This window comes from Carlito syrichta, unplaced genomic scaffold, assembly GCF_000164805.1.
Source record: "Carlito syrichta isolate Samal-C Ts95f unplaced genomic scaffold, Tarsius_syrichta-2.0.1 Scaffold315753, whole genome shotgun sequence".
NCBI classification, from domain to species: Eukaryota; Metazoa; Chordata; class Mammalia; order Primates; family Tarsiidae; genus Carlito; species Carlito syrichta.
Window position 1 is genome coordinate 603827 of NW_007259849.1, and position 6205 is coordinate 610031.

The 6205-nt window shown below is 45.2% G+C and overlaps 1 protein-coding gene across 1 annotated transcript in view; it reads right to left on the reverse strand.

Moving 5' to 3' along the window:
* Nucleotides 1–6205, reverse strand: part of GRAMD1B (GRAM domain containing 1B) — a 273865-nt gene that overhangs the window by 169296 nt on the left and 98364 nt on the right. The gene's annotated exons all lie outside the window — the stretch shown is intronic.

Below are 6205 nucleotides of genomic sequence, written 5' to 3' on the forward strand. Positions count from 1 at the left end.
CAGGCATGCGCTACCATGCCTGGCTGATTTTTTGATTTATTGTAGAGATAAGGTCTCACTGCCCAGGTGGGTCTCGAACCCGTGGGCTCAGGCAATCCACTCACCTCAGCCTCCCAAAGGCGCGGGATTACAGGCTGAGCCACCGAGCCCAGCTTCTCTGGCATTCTTAATGTGCAATGTGTCCCTCTAAATGGGAAGGGCAATGGAAGAGATAAAATTCAGTCAAAGCTTTTCACAGGAGCTGCTGTTTTCAAAGAGTGGAGACATGCTGAACCAGCTAGTTATAATATTTGGTCTTTATGTTCCATTTCCTGTGGATTTTAATTACCCACATTGTTAGCATGTATGCACAAGCTTTGATATAATGTCAGATATATACACATATTATACAAAGTAGAAAGAGGCCTGAATTAAAAGTGACATGACACAATCTCTATCTGATTTGAGATTTCTATCATTACTTAGATGTATGGATATGGGCATGTTTCAAAGCTTCCATTCCCTTAAGAGCCAGGTGGACATACTCCTTACATTTGCCCCATAGGATGAAGACACAAATGAGGTAATGGACTTGATGCTGGGAGATAAGCTTGTTGTTGGGAGATCTGGTGTGTGCCAGGCACAGTGGTAAGTGCCAGGGCAAATACAAGGAATAATTATACTCTATCCCTGTCTTCACAGAGCGTATGACAAACTGCTTTGAAAAGGACAAAGTTCTACCCAAATTAAGAGCTTATGATAGATTGCTACTGTCCACATCATTTTCATTTGCATCCATAGGGTGCCATTCTCTGCCACTCTGACAGGAGGCTCCCATTGGCAGGTGTTAGTATCCCCTCTTTCCTCTGAACCTCCTTCCTTGGAGGTCCTTCAAGGCTCCACACTCTAAGGTAGGTCAATAAATGGCATTCCCTGCCTGCCTTCAAGGCTGTCATTACACTGAATAATAAATGGTCATTCCTACTGGCAACTCTTTGGCTCTTGGTTTCCTTTAGAACCAAAAGATTCCCACAAACACCAAGAGAAAAACTGCTTTGACATCTGACAGCTCCAGAGAGAGACCCTGCTTAATCCAAGATCTAAGGTCTTAATCTATGGCAGAACAACAAATGCATCTGCATTCCCAAATGTCCACACCAAATCAAATTAAATCCCACTATCAATAAGAAAGGAGTCAGCCTTCCATATTCAGTCAGCAGCTCCTTCGCCATTCCACATTGCTCTTCAAAGCATAGTGAAGACACTACTTTTACAACTCCTGATTTCTGAATTTTAGGAAACAAACTAATTACCTTTCAGTGATGGGTCCAAATAACTTGCTTTTAAGCAACAGTAACTTGTGCTGAACTGATAATCTGTTGACTGTCTCTCTTCCCCTACTAGGATGTAAGTGTTAGTAGGGCAGAAACCATTTTATTCACTATTGTTTCTGGTGTCAAGAACAGGATCTGAGCCAGGCTGGGTGGCTCAGCCTGTAATCCCGGGCTTTGGGAGGCTGAGGTGAGTGGATTGCCTGAGCCCGCGGGTTCGAGACCCACCTGGGCAACTTGGCGAGACCTCATCTCTACAATAAATCAAAAAATCAGCCGGGCATGGTAGCGTGTGCCTGTAATTCCAGCTACTCGGAAAGCTGAGGCGGAAGGATCGCCGGAGTCCAACTGGTCAAGGTTGCAGTGGCCAGGAACGCCCACTGCACTCTAGTCTGGGCGACAGAGTGAGACTCCAACTCAAAAAAAAAAGGACGGTATCTGGTATGTAGTGTGTGTTCAGTAAATACTGGATTGGGGAAATTGGATTAATTAGGGGAGAAACGGTGGAAGAAAGAATGCAACTAAACCAAATTCCTTCTCCCCTGCAGAAGGAACGACTGTTGCCCTAACCTGGAATCAGACAATGAGAAAAAGCGTTTTGTTACTATGGCAACCATAGTTCCAAAAATAAACACCCTTCAAAGCTGACATTGGTCTTTGTGGGGGAAAATCTAACCATTATTTGCAGACTCTACCAGGGCCCTGGGTCAGCCCAAGAGCCACATTTTGGAAAAGGTTGATCACACTCCACCTAACTATGCCAAATTTGGCTAGCCTGAATAGAAACCACCCTTGGAATAGCAGTCTCTGGCCTCTGGGCACTTATAGTCTGATGGGGAACACAGAACAGAACCAGAAAAGAAACCAGCAGGCTTAAAACAAAAAACCAAGCCAATACATAATAATCCAGATGATAATCCATAAATGCCATATGAGGGGGGAGTTATTCAAGGGGACTTCTTGCTTTGCAAAATGATTTACAATAGAATTTCATGAAAATTGAATTTCTTTATAGGCTTTCATCATTTGATTACTCATTCATTCCCTAAATACATGTTTACTGACCTCCTAGTATGTCCTATGCAAAGGGCTTGGCAAGCACTGAATAAAACAAACACTGAATAAAATAAACTCTGCTTTCACTGCTTAGGATCTAATAAAGGATATACAATGTGAACTCAGTGCAGATGCTTTAGAAACACAGATGTAATAAATACCTGAGTCAGAAAATAGTCTTTAGAGAAAAGGCTAAATAAGCCAATGGAGAAGGACTTAGGGTGGCAAGTGGGTCAATGTAATAAAAGAGGAATCCCATCTCTCAGAACAATGTCTGAGAAACCTAGAAATAAGAGAGCATCCCATTCATGGAACTAAAAGGTCACGCTGGCTGGAGGCAGAGAGTACTAGAAACAGCAATCATTGAAGCAGGAGGTGGAAATGGAAATGAGATCATGAAGACCACTCTGGTTGCAGTGAAGAATCAAAGGGGAGGGGCTGTAACATAGTCAAGGAGACCAGTTAGGAGGATGTTTGTAGAATATACATGAGCCGCCAGGCTCGGTGGTTCAGCCTGTAATCCCAGCATTTTGGGAGGCTGAAGCAAGTGGATTGCCTAGACCCACGGATTCGAGATCAGCCAGGGCAACTTGGCAAGACCTCGTCTCTACAATAAAAGAAAAATTAGCCAGACATGTTAGGGCACACCTATAGTGCTGGCTACTTGGAAGGCTGAGGCAGAAGGATCGCCGGAGCCCAGCAGGTCTGGGCGACAGAGTGACTCCAACTCAAAAAAAAAAAAAAAAATACAAAGGTATAATCAAAAAAGACAAAGCAATCCTCTTTCTTTTCCTGGTGGTGTTGTTTCTTTTCTTTTTTCCTTTGAGTTGGAATCTCACTCTGTCTCCCAGGGTGGAGTGCAGTGGTATGATCACAGATCATCACAGCCTTGACTTCCTGGGCTCAGGCGATTCTTCTGCCTCAGCTTCCCCATGAACTAGGACTACAGGCACACACCATGACGCTTGGCTTTTGTGTGTGTGTGTGTGTGTAGAGACAGGGTCTCACTATGTTTCCTAGGTTGATCTTGAACTCCTGGGCTCAAATACTCCTCTGCCTCGGCTTCCCAAAGTGCTGGAATTAAAGGCATGAACCATCGTGTCCTCTGGCCTCCTGGGGTCTTTTTTTAAAAGTGAGATTTTCACCTAGTAGACACTGATGGAGAAAACCCATATTACCAACCAAGCTAAGGGGAAGTCCCGACCTGTTCCGAGTAACCTTTATCGTTGCCATTCCAGCCAATCCTGAGAATTGATAAAAAGGTCAAAAAGAGTTTCAAAGTGTAATGGCCCAGTCAGAAAATGAATGTTCACTAGAGCAAGGCAGACTGCTCCCAGGAGCCAGTCTGGCACTAACTGACATGCTCAGCGGCAAAAGAACTTGGCAACAAGACTCAGGAGCAGGAACACCTGACAGGGCTCTACTCCTCACTTTGGGAAAGTATCTTATTGTGAGGCCTTCTCTAGACACAGTCCTTCAGAAATTTTCCTTACCCCACAGACCTCCTGTGGTATAATCCAAAATATATATGGGCTTTGTCTCAGGTTCCTATCACAGAACTCTTAAAACCCTTCGAGAGCCGGGCTCGGTGGCTCAGCCTGTAATCCCGCGCTTTGGGAGGCTGAGGGGAGTGGACTGCCTGAGCCCGCAGGTTCGAGACCCACCTGGGCAACTTGATGAGACCTCATCTCTACAATAAATCAAAAAATTAGCCAGGCGTGGTAGTGCACGCCTGTAATTCCAGCTACTTGGAAGGCTGAAGTGGAAGAATCGCTGGAGCTCCAGCAGGTCGAGGCTGCGGTGGCCAGGAGCGGCCACTGCACTCCAGTCTGGACGACAGAGTGAGACTCCAACTCAAAAAAAAAAATTTCCCTCATGGGTCTTATAGATGCTAATAAAAACAGGTTAATTAATCTGAGGGAAAGGTAGAAGAGTCAAAGGACTCTTCCCTGACAAGTGGAAACGTTTAAGAAATGAAGTGAATAAGAGTGAGACAAAGAGAAAAAAAATAGGGAGGTCACAGGACTTGTCCCAGCAGAGTGGAAATCTTTAGCTGGTTATTAAGAATGGAATAAATAAAATGGACATCAAAGGGATTAAAGCAAAGGTCTTGACACTATCAAAAGGCCATGTGAACCACAAGGAGCCCCTGCTGGTCCTTCAACATTTAAGGGCTACAAGCATGCTTGTTAAACGCAGAAGGCAAAGATTATCATGGGAAATCTGTTCTGGAATTGCAGGGGCAATAGGTAGATTAATCAAGATAAAGACTGACAAAAGGGCCAAGGTCCCTTGGCTCAACTCCCAGCAGAGGAACCAAAGGTTTGTGTTTTGTTTTTTTTTGAGTCAGAGTCTCACTCTGCCACCCAGGCTGGAGTGCAGTGGCACGCTCATGACCACCACAGTCTCCACCTGCTGGGCTCAGGTGATCCTTCCATCTCAGCCTTCGACGTAGCTGGAACCACAGGCATGTGCCACCATACCCGACTTATTTTTTTTTACTTACTGTAGAGACAAAGTCTCACCACATTGCTCAGGCTGGTCTCGAACCTCTGGGCTCAGGCAATCCTTTTGCCTCTACCTCCTAAAGTGCTGGGATTATAGGCATGAGCCACTGCGCCCAGCCAGAACCAAAGCTTTTTATATAAGAGTGAGTAAAATGGTCAAGAGTTTGGAGAAGTTTCTGGAACTTCCTGATATAGAAGCCCCATGCTCTGTGGTACCAAAACCCATGGGTGAAGCCCTGAGAGGGCTACAATTAGACTGTGAGCACATAATGATGTAAGGCTTGAAAAACTATGAAAGTTGGAATGTTTAAACAAGCTTTAGGTAAATAAATTGTGTCTCCTTTGTCCAAACTTTTTTTTTGGGGGGGGGGTTTGGGGTCTCACTCTGTCACCCAGGCTGGAGTGCAGAGGCAGTCACAGTTTACCACAGCCGCAACCTCCTGGGGTCAGCAATCCTCCTGCCTTACTCAACCTCCTGAGTAGCTGGGACTACAGGCACGTGGCACCATGTCTGGTTAATTCTTTATTTTTTTTGTAGAGATGAGTTCTCATTATGTTGTCCAGGTTGGTCTCGACCTCCTGGACTCAAGCAATCTTCTGCCTTGGTTTCCCAAAGTGCTGGGATTACAGGTTCGAGCCACTACACCTGGCTACATGAACATTTTATAGAAATATTTCTCTATCTAGTATTGTAAAAGCGAAACCTGTTTAATTAAGTCCTAATGGAGACTAGGAATGTAAGAATTGATGGAATTTCAGTAAAAGTTTGTAGGACAACTGGTAGGTTTGAACAGACTTTCTGTGAAGTGGTTGCATCTTTTTTTACCTGGTTGTATTCATTGGATGGACACTGTCTGCCTGGGAAATGTTTTCTGTGCCTATTATTATAAAACAGAAGCCGGGCTCGGTGGCTCAGCCTGTAATCCCATGCTTTGGGAGGCTGAGGTGAGTGTATTGCCTGAGCCCGCGGGTTTGAGACCCGCTTGGGCAACTTGGTGAGACCTCATCTCTACAATAAATCACAAATCAGCCGGGCATGGTAGCGTGCGCCTGTAGTTCCAGCAACTTGGAAGGCCGAGGCAGAAGGATCGCCGGAGCCCAGCAGGTAGAGGCTGCGGTGACCGGGAGCGGCCACTGCCTTCCAGTCTGGGTGACAGAGCGAGACTCCAACTCAAAAAAATAAATAAAAAAAATAAAATAAAATAAATAAAACAGAAGGCATGCAAATCTGTCCTTCAAGCAATATTAATTGGACATAGTAAATGGGAACCACTAGCCGGGTTCGGTGGCTCAGCCTATAATCCCGCACCTTTGGGAGGCTGAGGTGAGTGG